Below are 20,135 nucleotides of genomic sequence, written 5' to 3'. Positions count from 1 at the left end.
CACACTCTGAATCAGAGCACACACTATGAATCAGAGCCCACACTCTGAATCACAACCCACACTCTGAATCAGAGCCCACACTCTGAATCAGAGCCCACACTCTGAATCAGAGCCCACACTCTGAATCAGAGCCCACACTCTGAATCATAGCTCACACTCTGAATTAGAGCCCACACTCTGAATCAGAGCCCACACTCTGAATCAGAGCCCACACTCTGAATCAGAGCCCACACTCTGAATCAGAGCCCACACTCTGAATCAGAGCCCACACTCTGAATCAGAACCCACACTCTGAATCAGAGCCCATACTCTGAATCAGAGCCCACACTCTGAATCAGAGCCCACACTCTGAATCAGAGCCCACACTCTGAATCAGAGCCCACACTCTGAATCAGAGCCCACACTCTGAATCAGAGCCCACACTCTATATCAGAGCCCACACTCTGAATCAGAGCCCACACTCTGAATCAGAACCCACTATCATGTGAGAATACCTTTATGAAATGGGTGTTTATAAATGTGTGTATATAAATATCTGTAGTGAGAGTACCTTTAAGAAATGGGTGTTTATTACTGCAGTGATATCAGAGAATGGGTGGAGCTGGGCTGTCTGTCAGCTTTTTACTTTAGTTTAAGGTTGTTTGCTGCAGCGTGTGTGTTTGTTTTGGTTTTCAGAGCTGGATAGTTGCAGTCACAGCCAGAAGGTGTATGTGTCTCTCTCTGTAATCTAAACACTGTAAACCGATCCTTTGATGATTTAAAACTAATAACTGCTCTCAGTAGTGACTTTAACCAGATGTGCTTCTGCTTAAAGGTTTTGATTAAGTCTTATGGATGTTAGAAGAACAGCTAAAGGATTACTTAGTGTTGTATTCTTTGGGGGCTGTATTTGAATAAATGGTTGCTAAGATGTTCACTGTATGTTTTAAAAAGGTTAACTAGAGTTCATAGAATAAATATTTTTTTGCTTTAAAAAAGTACTTTTCCATTTCTGCTGTACCTACACCTGTAGAGTGGGCCGTGTGCTCGCCACACAAAAATCTAGTAAACGTTGTGGGTCAGGTGAACTCCATGATACATTCTCTAAACCCTTGCCTATAACACGGCACTCTGAATCAGAGCCCACACTCTGAATCAGAGCCCACACTCTGAATCAGAGCCCACACTCTGAATCAGAGCCCACACTCTGAATCAGAGCCCACACTCTAAATCAGTGCCCACACTCTGAATCAGAGCTCACACTCCGAATCAGAGCCCACACACTGAATCAGAGCCCACACTCTGAATCAGAACCCACACTCTGAATCAGAGCCCACACTCTGAATCAGAGCCCACACTCTGAATCAGAGCCCACACTCTAAATCAGTGCCCACACTCTGAATCAGAGCTCACACTCCGAATCAGAGCCCACACTCTGAATCAGAGCCCACACTCAGAATCAGAGCCCACACTCTGAATCAGAGCCCACACTCTGAATCAGAGCCCACACTCTGAATCAGAGCCCACACTCTGAATCACAACCCACACTCTGAATCAGAGCCCACACTCTGAATCAGAGCCCACACTCTGAATCAGAGCCCACACTCTGAATCAGAGCCCACACTCTGAATCAGAGCCCACACTCTGAATTAGAGCCCACACTCTGAATTAGAGCTCACACTCTGAATCAGATCCCAGACTCTGAATCAGAGCCCACACTCTGAATCAGAGCCCACACTCTGAATCAGAGCCCACACTCTGAATCACAACCCACACTCTGAATCAGAACCCACACTCTGAATCAGAGCCCACACTCTGAATCAGAGCCCACACTCTGAATCAGAGCCCACACTCTGAATCAGAGCCCACACTCTGAATCAGAGCCCACACTCTATATCAGAGCCCACACTCTGAATCAGAGGCCACACTCTGAATCAGAACCCACACTCTGAATCAGAGCCTACACTCTGAATCAGAGCCCACACTCTGAATCAGAACCCACACTCTGAATCAGAGCCCACACTCTGAATCAGTGCCCACACTCTGAATCTGAGCCCACTATCATATGAGAATACCTTTATGAAATGGGTGTTTATAAATGTGTGTATATAAATATCTGTAGTGTGAGTACATTTAAGAAATGGGTGTTTATTACTGCAGTGATATCAGAGAATGGGTGGAGCTGGGCTGTCTGTCAGCTTTTTACTTTAGTTTGAGGTTGTTTGCTGCAGCGTGTGTGTTTGTTTTGGTTTTCAGAGCTGGATAGTTGCAGTCACAGCCAGAAGGTGTATGTGTCTCTCTCTGTAATCTAAACACTGTAAACCGATCCTTTGATGATTTAAAACTAATAACTGCTCTCAGTAGTGACTTTAACCAGATGTGCTTCTGCTTAAAGGTTTTGATTAAGTCTTATGGATATTAAAAGAACAGCTTAAGGATTACTTAGTGTTGTATTCTTTGGGGGCTGTATTTGAATTAATGGTTGCTAAGATGTTCACTGTATGTTTTAAAAAGGTTAACTAGAGTTCATAGAATGAATATTTTTTTGCTTTAAAAAAGTACTTTTCCATTTCTGCTGTACCCCACACCTGTAGAGTGGGCTGTGTGCTCGCCACACAAAAATCTAGTAAACGTTGTGGGTCAGGAGAAATCCATGATACATTCTCTAAAACCTTGCCTATAACACGGCACTCTGAATCAGAGCCCACACTCTGAATCAGAGCCCACACTCTGAATCAGAGCCCACACTCTGAATCAGAGCCCACACTCTAAATCAGTGCCCACACTCTGAATCAGAGCTCACACTCTGAATCAGAGCTCACACTCTGAATCAGAGCCCACACTCTGAATCAGAACTCACACTCTGAATCAGAGCCCACACTCTGAATCAGAGCCCACACTCTGAATCAGAGCCCACACTCTGAATCAGAGCCCACACTCTGAATCAGAGCCCACACTCTAAATCAGTGCCCACATTCTGAATCAGTGCCCACACTCTGTCTCAGTGCCCAAACTCTGATTCAGAGCCCACGCTCTGAATTAATGCCGACACTCTGAATTGAAGTCCACACTCTGAATCTGAGCCAACACTCTGAATCAGAGCCCACACTCTGAATCAGAGCCCACACTCTGAATCAGAGCCCACACTCTGAATCAGAGCCCGCACTCTGAATCAGAACCCGCACTCTGAATCAGAGCCAATAGTCTGAATCAGAACCCTCACTCTGAATCAGAGCCCACTCTCTGAATCTGAGCCCACTATCATGTGAGAATACCATTATGAAATGGGTGTTTATAAATGTGTGTATATAAATATCTGTAGTGAGAGTACCTTAAGAAATGGGTGTTTATTACAGCAGTGATGTCAGAGAATGGGTGGAGCTGGGCTGTCTGTCAGCTTTTTACTTTTGTTTTGGGTTGCTTGCTGCAGGGTGTGTTTTGGTTTAGTTTTCAGAGGTGGATAGTTGCAGTCACAGCCAGAAGTTGTATGTGTCTCTCTCTCTGTAATCTAAAAACTGTAAACAGATCCTCCGGTGATTTAAAACTAATAACTGCTCTCAGTAGTGACTTTAACCTGATGTGCTTCTGCTTAAAGGTTTTGATTAAGTCTTATGGATGTTAAAAGAACATCTTAAGGATTACTTAGTGTTGTATTCTTTGGGGGCTGTATTTGAATAAATGGTTGCTAAGATGTTCACTGTATGTTTTAAAAAGGTTAACTAGAGTTCATAGAATAAACATTGTTTTGCTTTAAAAAAAGTACTTTTCCATTTTTGCTGGACCACACACCTGTAGAGTGGGCCGTGTGCTCGCCACACAAAAATCTAGTAAACGTTGTGGGTCAGGTGAACTCCATGACACCTTCTCTAAACCCTGGCCCATAACACCGCACTCTGAATCAGAGCCCACACTATGAATCAGAGCCCACACTCTGAATCAGAGCCCACACTCTGAATCAGAGCCCAAACTCTGAATCAGAGCCCAAGCTCTGAATCAGAGCCGAAACTCTGAATCAGAGCTCACACTCTGAACCATAGCCCACACTCTGAATCAGAGCCCACACTCTGAATCAGAGCCCGCACTCTGAATCAGAGCCCACACTATGAATCAGTGCCCACACTCTGTCTCATTGCCCACACTCTGATTCAGAGCCCACGCTCTGACTTAATGCCGACACTCTGAATTGAAGTCCACACTCTGAATCAGAGCCAACACTCTGAACCAGAGCCCACACTCTGAATCAGAGCCCACACTCTGAATCAGAGCCCAAGCTCTGAATCAGAGCCCAAACTCTGAATCAGAGCTCACACTCTGAACCATAGCCCACACTCTGAATCAGAGCCCACACTCTGAATTAGAGCCCGCACTCTGAATCAGAGCCCGCACTCTGAATCAGAGCCCGCACTCTGAATCAGTGCCCACGCTCTGAATCAGAGCCCACACTCTGAATCAGAGCCCACACTCTGAATCAGAGCCCACACTCTGAATCAGAGCCCACACTCTTAATCAGAACCCACACTCTGAATCAGAGACCACACTCTGAATCAGAGCCCACACTCTGAATCTCAACCCGCACTCAGAATCACAGCCCACACTCTGAATCACAGCCCACACTCTGAATCAGAACACACACTCTGAATCAGAGCCCACACTCTGAATCAGAACCCACACTCTGAATCAGAGCCCAGACTCTGAATCAGAGCCCACACTCTGAATCAGAACCCACACTCTGAATCAGAGCCCACACTCTGAATAAGAGCCCACACTCTGAATCAGAGCCCACACCCTGAATCAGAACCCACACTCTGAATCAGAGCCCACACTCTGAATCAGAGCCCACACTCTGAATCAGAGCCCACACTCTGATTCAGAACCCACACTCTGAAGCAGAGCCCACACTCTGAATCAGAGCCCACACTCTGAATCAGAACCCACACTCTGAATCAGTGCCCACACTCTGAATCATTGCCCACACTCCAATCAGAGCCCACACTCTGAATCAGAACCCACACTCTGAATCAGAGCCCACACTCTGAATCAGAGCCCACACTCTGAATCAGAGCCCACACTCTGAATCAGAGCCCACACTCTGAATCAGAGCCCACACACTGAATCAGAGCCCACACTCTGAATCAGAACCCACACTCTGAATCAGAGCCCACACTCTGAATCAGAGCCCACACTCTGAATCAGAACCCACACTCTGAAACAGAGCCCACACTCTGAATCAGAGCCCACGCTCTGAATCAGAACCCACACTCTGAATCAGAACCCACACTCTGAATCAGAGCCCACACTCTGAATCAGTGCCCACACTCTGAATCAGAGCCCACACTCTGAATCAGAGCCCACACCCTGAATAAGAGCCCACACTCTGAATCAGTGCCCACACTCTGAATCTGAGCCCACTATCATGTGAGAATACCTTTATGAAATGGGTGTTTACAAATGTGTGTATATAAATATCTGTAGTGAGAGTACCTTTAAGAAATGGGTGTTTATTACTGCAGTGATGGCAGAGAATGGGTGGAGCTGGGCTGTCTGTCAGCTTTTTACTTTTGTTTGAGGTTGTTTGCTGCAGGGTGTGTGTTTGTTTTGGTTTTCAGAGCTGGATAGTTGCAGTCACAGCCAGAAGGTGTATGTGTCTCTCTCTGTAATCTAAAAACTGTAAACCGATCCTTTGGTGATTTAAAACTAATAACTGCTCTCAGTAGTGACTTTAACCTGATGTGCTTCTGCTTAAAGGTTTTGATTAAGTCTTATGGATGTTAAAAGAACATCTTAAGGATTACTTAGTGTTGTATTCTTTGGGGGCTATATTTGAATAAATGGTTGCTAAGATGTTCACTGTATGTTTTAAAAAGGTTAACTAGAGTTCATAGAATAAACATTGCTTTGCTTTAAAAAAGTACTTTTCCATTTCTGCTGGACCCCACACCTGTAGAGTGGGCCGTGTGCTCGCCACACAAAAATCTAGTAAACGTTGTGGGTCAGGTGAACTCCATGATACATTCTCTAAACCCTGGCCCATAACACCGCACTCTGAATCAGAGCCCACACTCTGAATCAGAGCCCACACTCTGAATCAGAGCCCACACTCTGAATTGAGCCCAAACTCTGAATCAGAGCTCACACTCTGAACCAGAGCCCACACTCTGAATCAGAGCTCACACTCCGAACCAGAGCCCACACTCTGAATCAGAGCCCACACTCTGAATCAGACCCGCACTCTGAATCAGAGCCCAAACTCTGAATCAGAGCTCACACTCTGAACCAGAGCCCACACTCTGATTCAGAGCCCACACTCTGAATCAGAGCACCAACACTGAATCAGAGCTCACACTCTGAACCAGAGCCCACACTCTGAATCAGAGCCCACGCTCTGAATCAGAGCCCGCGCTCTGAATCAGAGCCCGCACTCTGAACCAGAGCCCGCACTCTGAACCAGAGCTCGCACTCTGAATCAGAGCCCACACTCTGAATCAGAGCCCACACTCTGAATGAGAGCCCACACTCTGAATCAGAGCCCACACTCTGAATCAGAACCCACACTCTGAATCAGTGCCCACAATCTGAATCTGAGCCCACTATCATGTGAGAATACCTTTATGAAATGGGTGTTTATAAATGGATGTGTATATAAATATCTGTAGTGAGAGTACCTTTAAGAAATGGGTGTTTATTACTGCAGTGATATCAGAGAATGGGTGGAGCTGGGCTGTCTGTCAGCTTTTTACTTTAGTTTAAGGTTGTTTGCTGCAGCGTGTGTGTTTGTTTTGGTTTTCAGAGCTGGATAGTTGCAGTCACAGCCAGAAGGTGTATGTGTCTCTCTCTGTAATCTAAACACTGTAAACCGATCCTTTGGTGATTTAAAACTAATAACTGCTCTTAGTAGTGACTTTAACCTGATGTGCTTCTGCTTAAAGGTTTTGATTAAGTCTTATGGATGTTAAAAGAACAGCTTAAGGATTACTTAGTGTTGTATTCTTTGGGGGCTGTATTTGAATTAATGGTTGCTAAGATGTTCACTGTATGTTTTAAAAAGGTTAACTAGAGTTCATAGAATAAATATTTTTTTGCTTTAAAAAAGTACTTTTCCATTTCTGCTGTACCCCACACCTGTAGAGTGGGCCGTGTGCTCGCCACACAAAAATCTAGTAAACGTTGTGGGTCAGGTGAACTCCATGATACATTCTCTAAACCCTGGCCCATAACACGGCACTCTGAATCAGAGCCCACACTCTGAATCAGAGCCCACACTCTGAATCAGAGCCCACACTCTAAATCAGTGCCCACACTCTGAATCAGAGCTCAAACTCTGAATCAGAGCTCACACTCTGAACCAGAGCCCACACTCTGAATCAGAGCCCACACTCTGAATCAGAACCCACACTCTGAATCAGAACCCACACTCTGAATCAGAGCCCACACTCTGAATCAGAGCCCACACTCTGAATCAGAGCCCACACTCTGAATCAGAGCCCACACTCTGAATCAGAGCCCACACTCTGAATCAGAGCCCACACTCTGAATCAGAGCCCACACTCTGTATCAGAGCCCACACTCTGAATCAGAGTCCACACTCTGAATCAGAACCCACACCCTGAATAAGAGCCCACACTCTGAATCAGTGCCCACACTCTGAATCTGAGCCCACTATCATGTGAGAATACCTTTATGAAATGGGTGTTTATAAATGTGTGTATATAAATATCTGTAGTGAGAGTACCTTTTAGAAATGGGTGTTTAATACTGCAGTGATGTCAGAGAATGGGTGGAGCTGGGCTGTCTGTCAGCTTTTTACTCTTGTTTGAGGTTGTTTGCTGCAGCGTGTGTGTTTGTTTTGGTTTTCAGAGCTGGATAGTTGCAGTCACAGCCAGAAGGTGTATGTGTCTCTCTCTGTAATATAAAAACTGTAAACCGATCCTTTGGTGATTTAAAACTAATAACTGCTCTCAGTAGTGACTTTAACCTGATGTGCTTCTGCTTAAAGGTTTTGATTCAGTCTTATGGATGTTAAAAGAACAGCTTAAGGATTACTTAGTGTTGTATTCTTTTGGGGCTGTATTTGAATTAATGGTTGCTAAGATGTGCACTGTATGTTTTAAAAAGGTTAACTAGAGTTCATAGAATAAACATTGTTTTGCTTTAAAAAAGTACTTTTCCATTTCTGCTGTACCTACACGTGTAGAGTGGGCCGTGTGCTCGCCACACAAAAATCTAGTAAACGTTGTGAGTCAGGTGAACTCCATGATACATTCTCTAAACCCTGGCCCATAACACCGCACTCTGAATCAGAGCCCACACTCTGAATAAGAGCCCACACTCTGAATCTGTGCCCACACTCTGAATCTGAGCCCACTATCATGTGAGAATACCTTTATGAAATGGGTGTTTATAAATGTGTGTATATAAATATCTGTAGTGAGAGTACCTTTAAGAAATGGGTGTTTATTACAGCAGTGATGCCAGAGAATGGGTGGAGCTGGGCTGTCTGTCAGCTTTTTACTTTTGTTTTGGGTTGCTTGCTGCAGGGTGTGTTTTGGTTTAGTTTTCAGAGGTGGATAGTTGCAGTCACAGCCAGAAGGTGTATGTGTCTCTCTCTGTAATCTAAAAACTGTAAACAGATCCTCCGGTGCTTTAAAACTAATAACTGCTCTCAGTAGTGACTTTAACCTGATGTGCTTCTGCTTAAAGGTTTTGATTAAGTCTTATGGATGTTAAAAGAACATCTTAAGGATTACTTAGTGTTGTATTCTTTGGGGGCTGTATTTGAATAAATGGTTGCTAAGATGTTCACTGTATGTTTTAAAAAGGTTAACTAGAGTTCATAGAATAAACATTGTTTTGCTTTAAAAAAGTACTTTTACATTTCTGCTGGACCCCACACCTGTAGAGTGGGCCGTGTGGTCGCCACACAAAAATCTAGTAAACGTTGTGGGTCAGGTGAACTCCATGATAACTTCTCTAAACCCTGGCCCATAACACCGCACTCTGAATCAGAGCCCACACTATGAATCAGAGCCCACACTCTGTCTCATTGCCCACACTCTGATTCAGAGCCCACGCTCTGACTTAATGCCGACACCCTGAATTGAAGTCCACACTCTGAATCAGAGCCAACACTCTGAACCAGAGCCCACACTCTGAATCAGAGCCCACACTCTGAATCAGAGCCCAAACGCTGAATCAGAGCCCAAACTCTGAATCAGAGCTCACACTCTGAACCATAGCCCACACTCTGAATCAGAGCCCACACTCTGAATCAGAGCCCGCACTCTGAATCAGAGCCCGCACTCTGAATCAGAGCCCGCACTCAGAATCAGTGCCCACACTCTGAATCAGAGCCCACACTCTGAATCAGAGCCCACACTCTGAATCAGAGCCCACACTCTGAATCAGAGCCCACACTCTGAATCAGAACCCACACTCTGAATCAGAGACCACACTCTGAATCAGAGCCCACACTCTGAATCACAACCCGCACTCAGAATCACAGCCCACACTCTGAATCACAGCCCACACTCTGAATCAGAACACACACTCTGAATCAGAGCCCACACTCTGAATCAGAACCCACACTCTGAATCAGAGCCCACACTCTGAATCAGAACCCACACTCTGAATCAGAACCCACACTCTGAATCAGAGCCCACACTCTGAATAAGAGCCCACACTCTGAATCAGAGCCCACACTCTGAATCAGAGCCCACACTCTGAATCAGAACCCACACTCTGAATCAGAGCCCACACTCTGAATCAGAACCCACACTCTGAAACAGAGCCCACGCTCTGAATCAGAGCCCACGCTCTGAATCAGAGCCCACACTCTGAATCAGAACCCACACTCTGAATCAGAGCCCACACTCTGAATCAGTGCCCACACTCTGAATCAGAGCCCACACTCTGAATCAGAGACCACACCCTGAATAAGAGCCCACACTCTGAATCAGTGCCCACACTCTGAATCTGAGCCCACTATCATGTGAGAATACCTTTATGAAATGGGTGTTTATAAATGTGTGTATATAAATATCTGTAGTGAGAGTACCTTTAAGAAATGGGTGTTTATTACTGCAGTGATGTCAGAGAATGGGTGGAGGTGGGCTGTCTGTCAGCTTTTTACTTTTGTTTTAAGTTGCTTGCTGCAGGGTGTGTTTGGTTTAGTTTTCAGAGGTGGATAGATGCAGTCACAGCCAGAAGGTGTATGAGTCTCTCTCTGTAATCTAAAAACTGTAAACAGATCCTCTGGTGATTTAAAACTAATAACTGCTCTCAGTAGTGACTTTAACCTGATGTGCTTCTGCTTAAAGGTTTTGATTAAGTCTTATGGATGTTAAAATAACATCTTAAGGATTACTTAGTGTTGTATTCTTTGGGGGCTGTATTTGAATAAATGGTTGCTAAGATGTTCACTGTATGTTTTAAAAAGGTTAACTAGAGTTCATAGAATAAACATTGTTTTGCTTTAAAAAAGTACTTTTACATTTCTGCTGGACCCCACACCTGTAGAGTGGGCCGTGTGGTCGCCACACAAAAATCTAGTAAACGTTGTGGGTCAGGTGAACTCCATGATAACTTCTCTAAACCCTGGCCCATAACACCGCACTCTGAATCAGAGCCCACACTATGAATCAGAGCCCACACTCTGTCTCATTGCCCACACTCTGATTCAGAGCCCACGCTCTGACTTAATGCCGACACCCTGAATTGAAGTCCACACTCTGAATCAGAGCCAACACTCTGAACCAGAGCCCACACTCTGAATCAGAGCCCACACTCTGAATCAGAGCCCAAACGCTGAATCAGAGCCCAAACTCTGAATCAGAGCTCACACTCTGAACCATAGCCCACACTCTGAATCAGAGCCCACACTCTGAATCAGAGCCCGCACTCTGAATCAGAGCCCGCACTCTGAATCAGAGCCCGCACTCAGAATCAGTGCCCACACTCTGAATCAGAGCCCACACTCTGAATCAGAGCCCACACTCTGAATCAGAGCCCACACTCTGAATCAGAGCCCACACTCTGAATCAGAACCCACACTCTGAATCAGAGACCACACTCTGAATCAGAGCCCACACTCTGAATCACAACCCGCACTCAGAATCACAGCCCACACTCTGAATCACAGCCCACACTCTGAATCAGAACACACACTCTGAATCAGAGCCCACACTCTGAATCAGAACCCACACTCTGAATCAGAGCCCACACTCTGAATCAGAACCCACACTCTGAATCAGAACCCACACTCTGAATCAGAGCCCACACTCTGAATAAGAGCCCACACTCTGAATCAGAGCCCACACTCTGAATCAGAGCCCACACTCTGAATCAGAACCCACACTCTGAATCAGAGCCCACACTCTGAATCAGAACCCACACTCTGAAACAGAGCCCACGCTCTGAATCAGAGCCCACGCTCTGAATCAGAGCCCACACTCTGAATCAGAACCCACACTCTGAATCAGAGCCCACACTCTGAATCAGTGCCCACACTCTGAATCAGAGCCCACACTCTGAATCAGAGACCACACCCTGAATAAGAGCCCACACTCTGAATCAGTGCCCACACTCTGAATCTGAGCCCACTATCATGTGAGAATACCTTTATGAAATGGGTGTTTATAAATGTGTGTATATAAATATCTGTAGTGAGAGTACCTTTAAGAAATGGGTGTTTATTACTGCAGTGATGTCAGAGAATGGGTGGAGGTGGGCTGTCTGTCAGCTTTTTACTTTTGTTTTAAGTTGCTTGCTGCAGGGTGTGTTTGGTTTAGTTTTCAGAGGTGGATAGATGCAGTCACAGCCAGAAGGTGTATGAGTCTCTCTCTGTAATCTAAAAACTGTAAACAGATCCTCTGGTGATTTAAAACTAATAACTGCTCTCAGTAGTGACTTTAACCTGATGTGCTTCTGCTTAAAGGTTTTGATTAAGTCTTATGGATGTTAAAAGAACAGCTTAAGGATTACTTAGTGTTGTATTCTTTGGGGGCTGTATTTGAATTAATGGTTGCTAAGATGTTCACTGTATGTTTTAAAAAGGTTAACTAGAGTTCATAGAATAAATATTATTTTGCTTTAAAAAAGTACTTTTCCATTTCTGCTGTACCCCACACCTGTAGAGTGGGCCGTGTGCTCGCCACACAAAAATCTAGTAAACGTTGTGGGTCAGGTGAACTCCATGATACATTCTCTAAACCCTGGCCCATAACACGGCACTCTGAATCAGAGCCCACACTGTGAATCAGAGCCCACACTCTGAATCAGAGCCCACACTCTGAATCAGAGCCCACACTCTGAATCAGAGCCCAGACTCTAAATCAGTGCCCACACTCTGAATCAGAGCCCACACTCTAAATCAGTGCCCACACTCTGAATCAGAGCTCACACTCTGAATCAGAGCCCACACTCTGAATCAGAGCTCACACTCTGAATCAGAGCCCAAACTCTGAATCAGAGCCCACACTCTGAATCAGAGCCCACACTCTGAATCAGAGCGCACACTCTGAATCAGAGCCCACACTCTAAATCAGTGCCCACACTCTGTCTCAGTGCCCAAACTCTGATTCAGAGCCCACGCTCTGAATTAATGCCGACACTCTGAATTGAAGTCCACACTCTGAATCAGAGCCAACACTCTGAATCAGAGCCCACACTCTGAATCAGAGCCCACACTCTGAATCAGAGCCCACACACTGAATCAGAACCCGCACTCTTAATCAGAGCCAACACTCTGAATCAGAACCCTCACTCTGAATCAGAGCCCACACTCTGAATCAGAGCCCACTCTCTGAATCTGAGCCCACTATCATGTGAGAATACCTTAATGAAATGGGTGTTTATAAATGTGTGTATATAAATATCTGTAGTGAGAGTACCTTTAAGAAATGGGTGTTTATTACTGCAGTGATGGCAGAGAATGGGTGGAGCTGGGCTGTCTGTCAGCTTTTTACTTTTGTTTGAGGTTGTTTGCTGCAGGGAGTGTGTTTGTTTTGGTTTTCAGAGCTGGATAGTTGCAGTCACAGCCAGAAGGTGTATGTGTCTCTCTCTGTAATCTAAAAACTGTAAACCGATCCTTTGGTGATTTAAAACTAATAACTGCTCTCAGTAGTGACTTTAACCTGATGTGCTTCTGCTTCAAGGTTTTGATTAAGTCTTATGGATGTTAAAAGAACATCTTAAGGATTACTTAGTGTTGTATTCTTTGGGGGCTATATTTGAATAAATGGTTGCTAAGATGTTCACTGTATGTTTTAAAAAGGTTAACTAGAGTTCATAGAATAAACATTGCTTTGCTTTAAAAAAGTACTTTTCCATTTCTGCTGGACCCCACACCTGTAGAGTGGGCCGTGTGCTCGCCACACAAAAATCTAGTAAACGTTGTGGGTCAGGTGAACTCCATGATACATTCTCTAAACCCTGGCCCATAACACCGCACTCTGAATCAGAGCCCACACTCTGAATCAGAGCCCACACTCTGAATCAGAGCCCACACTCTGAATTGAGCCCAAACTCTGAATCAGAGCTCACACTCTGAACCAGAGCCCACACTCTGAATCAGAGCTCACACTCCGAACCAGAGCCCACACTCTGAATCAGAGCCCACACTCTGAATCAGACCCTCACTCTGAATCAGAGCCCAAACTCTGAATCAGAGCTCACACTCTGAACCAGAGCCCACACTCTGATTCAGAGCCCACACTCTGAATCAGAGCACCAACACTGAATCAGAGCTCACACTCTGAACCAGAGCCCACACTCTGAATCAGAGCCCACGCTCTGAATCAGAGCCCGCGCTCTGAATCAGAGCCCGCACTCTGAACCAGAGCCCGCACTCTGAACCAGAGCTCGCACTCTGAATCAGAGCCCACACTCTGAATGAGAGCACACACTCTGAATGAGAGCCCACACTCTGAATCAGAGCCCACACTCTGAATCAGAACCCACACTCTGAATCAGTGCACACACTCTGAATCTGAGCCCACTATCATGTGAGAATACCTTTATGAAATGGGTGTTTATAAATGGATGTGTATATAAATATCTGTAGTGAGAGTACCTTTAAGAAATGGGTGCTTATTACTGCAGTGATATCAGAGAATGGGTGGAGCTCGGCTGTCTGTCAGCTTTTTACTTTAGTTTGAGGTTGTTTGCTGCAGCGTGTGTGTTTGTTTTGGTTTTCAGAGCTGGATAGTTGCAGTCACAGCCAGAAGGTGTATGTGTCTCTCTCTGTAATCTAAACACTGTAAACCGATCCTTTGGTGATTTAAAGCTAATAACTGCTCTCAGTAGTGACTTTAACCAGATGTGCTTCTGCTTAAACGTTTTGATTAAGTCTTATGGATGTTAAAAGAACAGCTTAAGGATTACTTAGTGTTGTATTCTTTGGGGGCTGTATTTGAATTAATGGTTGCTAAGATGTTCACTGTATGTTTTAAAAAGGTTAACTAGAGTTCATAGAATAAATATTTTTTTGCTTTAAAAAAGTACTTTTCCATTTCTGCTGTACCCCACACCTGTAGAGTGGGCCGTGTGCTCGCCACACAAAAATCTAGTAAACGTTGTGGGTCAGGTGAACTCCATGATACATTCTCTAAACCCTGGCCCATAACACGGCACTCTGAATCAGAGCCCACACTCTGAATCAGAGCCCACACTCTGAATCAGAGCCCACACTCTGAATCAGAGCCCACACTCTAAATCAGTGCCCACACTCTGAATCAGAGCTCACACTCTGAATCAGAGCTCGCACTCTGAATCAGAGCCCACACTCTGAATCAGAGCCCACACTCTGAATCAGAGCTCACACTCTGAATCAGAGCCCACACTCTGAATCAGAGCCCACACTCTGAATCAGAGCCCACACTCTGAATCAGAACCCACACTCTGAATCAGAGCCCACACTCTGAATCAGAGCGCACACTCTGAATCAGAGCCCACACTCTAAATCAGTGCCCACATTCTGAATCAGTGCCCACACTCTGTCTCAGTGCCCAAACTCTGATTCAGAGCCCACGCTCTGAATTAATGCCGACACTCTGAATTGAAGTCCACACTCTGAATCAGAGCCAACACTCTGAATCAGAGCCCACACTCTGAATCAGAGCCCTTCTCTGAATCAGAGCCCACACTCTGAATCAGAACCCGCACTCTGAATCAGAGCCAACACTCTGAATCAGAGCCCACACCCTGAATAAGAGCCCACACTCTGAATCAGTGCGCACACTCTGAATCTGAGCCCACTATCATGTGAGAATACCTTTATGAAATGGGTGTTTCTAAATGTGTGTATATAAATATCTGTAGTGAGAGTACCTTTAAGAAATGGGTGTTTATTACTGCAGTGATGTCAGAGTATGGGTGGAGCTCGGCTGTCTGTCAGCTTTTTACTTTTGTTTGAGGTTGTTTGCTGCAGCGTTTGTGTTTGTTTTGGTTTTCAGAGCTGGATAGTTGCAGTCACAGCCAGAAGGTGTATGTATCTCTCTCTGTAATCTAAAAACTGTAAACCGATCCTTTGGTGATTTAAAACTAATAACTGCTCTCAGTAGTGACTTTAACCTGATGTGCTTCTGCTTAAAGGTTTTGATTAAGTCTTATGGATGTTAAAAGAACAGCTTAAGGATTACTTAGTGTTGTATTCTTTGGGGGCTGTATGTGAATTAATGGTTGCTAAGATGTGCACTGTATGTTTTAAAAAGGTTAACTAGAGTTCATAGAATAAACATTGTTTTGCTTTAAAGAAGTACTTTTCCATTTCTGCTGTACCTACACCTGTAGAGTGGGCCGTGTGCTCGCCACACAAAAATCTAGTAAACGTTGTGGGTCAGGTGAACTCCATGATACATTCTCTAAACCCTGGCCCATAACACCGCACTCTGAATCAGAGCCCACACTCTGAATAAGAGCCCACACTCTGAATCTGAGCCCACTATCATGTGAGAATACCTTTATGAAATGGGTGTTTATAAATGTGTGTATATAAATATCTGTAGTGAGAGTACCTTTAAGAAATGGGTGTTTATTACTGCAGTGATGTCAGAGAATGGGTGGAGGTGGGCTGCCTGTCAGCTTTTTACTTTTGTTTTAAGTTGCTTGCTGCAGGGTGTGTTTGGTTTAGTTTTCAGAGGTGGATAGATGCAGTCACAGCCAGAAGGGGTATGAGTCTCTCTCTGTAATCTAAAAACTGTAAACAGATCCTCTGGTGATTTGAAACTAATAACTGCTCTCAGTAGTGACTTTAACCTGATGTGCTTCTGCTTAAAGGTTTTGATTAAGCCTTATGGATGTTAAAAGAACAGCTTAAGGATTACTTAGTGTTGTATTCTTTGGGGGCTGTATTTGAATTAATGGTTGCTAAGATGTTCACTGTATGTTTTAAAAAGGTTAACTAGAGTTCATAGAATAAATATTTTTTTGCTTTAAAAAAGTACTTTTCCATTTCTGCTGTACCCCACACCTGTAGAGTGGGCCGTGTGCTCGCCACACAAAAATCTAGTAAACGTTGTGGGTCAGGTGAACTCCATGATACATTCTCTAAACCCTGGCCCATAACACGGCACTCTGAATCAGAGCCCACACTGTGAAGCAGAGCCCACACTCTGAATCAGAGCCCACACTCTGAATCAGAGCCCAGACTCTAAATCAGTGCCCACACTCTGAATCAGAGCCCACACTCTAAATCAGTGCCCACACTCTGAATCAGAGCTCACACTCTGAATCAGAGCCCACACTCTGAATCAGAGCTCACACTCTGAATCAGAGCCCAAACTCTGAATCAGAGCCCACACTCTGAATCAGAGCCCACACTCTGAATCAGAGCGCACACTCTGAATCAGAGCCCACACTCTAAATCAGTGCCCACACTCTGTCTCAGTGCCCAAACTCTGATTCAGAGCCCACGCTCTGAATTAATGCCGACACTCTGAATTGAAGTCCACACTCTGAATCAGAGCCAACACTCTGAATCAGAGCCCACACTCTGAATCAGAGCCCACACACTGAATCAGAACCCGCACTCTTAATCAGAGCCAACACTCTGAATCAGAACCCTCACTCTGAATCAGAGCCCACTCTCTGAATCTGAGCCCACTATCATGTGAGAATACCTTTATGAAATGGGTGTTTATAAATGTGTGTATATAAATATCTGTAGTGAGAGTACCTTTAAGAAATGGGTGTTTATTACTGCAGTGATGGCAGAGAATGGGTGGAGCTGGGCTGTCTGTCAGCTTTTTACTTTTGTTTGAGGTTGTTTGCTGCAGGGTGTGTGTTTGTTTTGGTTTTCAGAGCTGGATAGTTGCAGTCACAGCCAGAAGGTGTATGTGTCTCTCTCTGTAATCTAAAAACTGTAAACCGATCCTTTGGTGATTTAAAACTAATAACTGCTCTCAGTAGTGACTTTAACCTGATGTGCTTCTGCTTAAAGGTTTTGATTAAGTCTTATGGATGTTAAAAGAACATCTTAAGGATTACTTAGTGTTGTATTCTTTGGGGGCTATATTTGAATAAATGGTTGCTAAGATGTTCACTGTATGTTTTAAAAAGGTTAACTAGAGTTCATAGAATAAACATTGCTTTGCTTTAAAAAAGTACTTTTCCATTTCTGCTGGACCCCACACCTGTAGAGTGGGCCGTGTGCTCGCCACACAAAAATCTAGTAAACGTTGTGGGTCAGGTGAACTCCATGATACATTCTCTAAACCCTGGCCCATAACACCGCACTCTGAATCAGAGCCCACACTCTGAATCAGAGCCCACACTCTGAATCAGAGCCCACACTCTGAATTGAGCCCAAACTCTGAATCAGAGCTCACACTCTGAACCAGAGCCCACACTCTGAATCAGAGCTCACACTCCGAACCAGAGCCCACACTCTGAATCAGAGCCCACACTCTGAATCAGACCCGCACTCTGAATCAGAGCCCAAACTCTGAATCAGAGCTCACACTCTGAACCAGAGCCCACACTCTGATTCAGAGCCCACACTCTGAATCAGAGCACCAACACTGAATCAGAGCTCACACTCTGAACCAGAGCCCACACTCTGAATCAGAGCCCACGCTCTGAATCAGAGCCCGCGCTCTGAATCAGAGCCCGCACTCTGAACCAGAGCCCGCACTCTGAACCAGAGCTCGCACTCTGAATCAGAGCCCACACTCTGAATCAGAGCCCACACTCTGAATCAGAGCCCACACTCTGAATCAGAACCCACACTCTGAATCAGTGCCCACACTCTGAATCTGAGCCCACTATCATGTGAGAATACCTTTATGAAATGGGTGTTTATAAATGGATGTGTATATAAATATCTGTAGTGAGAGTACCTTTAAGAAATGGGTGTTTATTACTGCAGTGATGTCAGAGAATGGGTGGAGCTGGGCTGTCTGTCAGCTTTTTACTTTAGTTTGAGGTTGTTTGCTGCAGCGTGTGTGTTTGTTTTGGTTTTCAGAGCTGGATAGTTGCAGTCACAGCCAGAAGGTGTATGTGTCTCTCTCTGTAATCTAAACACTGTAAACCGATCCTTTGGTGATTTAAAGCTAATAACTGCTCTCAGTAGTGACTTTAACCAGATGTGCTTCTGCTTAAACGTTTTGATTAAGTCTTATGGATGTTAAAAGAACAGCTTAAGGATTACTTAGTGTTGTATTCTTTGGGGGCTGTATTTGAATTAATGGTTGCTAAGATGTTCACTGTATGTTTTAAAAAGGTTAACTAGAGTTCATAGAATAAATATTTTTTTGCTTTAAAAAAGTACTTTTCCATTTCTGCTGTACCCCACACCTGTAGAATGGGCCGTGTGCTCGCCACACAAAAATCTAGTAAACGTTGTGGGTCAGGTGAACTCCATGATACATTCTCTAAACCCTGGCCCATAACACGGCACTCTGAATCAGAGCCCACACTCTGAATCAGAGCCCACACTCTGAATCAGAGCCCACACTCTGAATCAGAGCCCACACTCTAAATCAGTGCCCACACTCTGAATCAGAGCTCACACTCTGAATCAGAGCTCGCACTCTGAATCAGAGCCCACACTCTGAATCAGAGCCCACACTCTGAATCAGAGCTCACACTCTGAATCAGAGCCCACACTCTGAATCAGAGCCCACACTCTGAATCAGAGCCCACACTCTGAATCAGATCCCACACTCTGAATCAGATCCCACACTCTGAATCAGAGCCCACACTCTGAATCAGAGCGCACACTCTGAATCAGAGCCCACACTCTAAATCAGTGCCCACATTCTGAATCAGTGCCCACACTCTGTCTCAGTGCCCAAACTCTGATTCAGAGCCCACGCTCTGAATTAATGCCGACACTCTGAATTGAAGTCCACACTCTGAATCAGAGCCAACACTCTGAATCAGAGCCCACACTCTGAATCAGAGCCCTTCTCTGAATCAGAGCCCACACTCTGAATCAGAACCCGCACTCTGAATCAGAGCCAACACTCTGAATCAGAGCCCACACCCTGAATAAGAGCCCACACTCTGAATCAGTGCGCACACTCTGAATCTGAACCCACTATCATGTGAGAATACCTTTATGAAATGGGTGTTTCTAAATGTGTGTATATAAATATCTGTAGTGAGAGTACCTTTAAGAAATGGGTGTTTATTACTGCAGTGATGTCAGAGTATGGGTGGAGCTCGGCTGTCTGTCAGCTTTTTACTTTTGTTTGAGGTTGTTTGCTGCAGCGTTTGTGTTTGTTTTGGTTTTCAGAGCTGGATAGTTGCAGTCACAGCCAGAAGGTGTATGTATCTCTCTCTGTAATCTAAAAACTGTAAACCGATCCTTTGGTGATTTAAAACTAATAACTGCTCTCAGTAGTGACTTTAACCTGATGTGCTTCTGCTTAAAGGTTTTGATTAAGTCTTATGGATGTTAAAAGAACAGCTTAAGGATTAATTAGTGTTGTATTCTTTGGGGGCTGTATGTGAATTAATGGTTGCTAAGATGTGCACTGTATGTTTTAAAAAGGTTAACTAGAGTTCATAGAATAAACATTGTTTTGCTTTAAAAAAGTACTTTTCCATTTCTGCTGTACCTACACCTGTAGAGTGGGCCGTGTGCTCGCCACACAAAAATCTAGTAAACATTGTGGGTCAGGTGAACTCCATGATACATTCTCTAAACCCTGGCCCATAAC

The sequence above is a fragment of the Scyliorhinus torazame genome, chromosome 6 (genome assembly GCF_047496885.1).
Source record: "Scyliorhinus torazame isolate Kashiwa2021f chromosome 6, sScyTor2.1, whole genome shotgun sequence".
Lineage (NCBI taxonomy): Eukaryota > Metazoa > Chordata > Chondrichthyes > Carcharhiniformes > Scyliorhinidae > Scyliorhinus > Scyliorhinus torazame.
Note: the sequence above shows the minus strand (reverse complement) of the source record.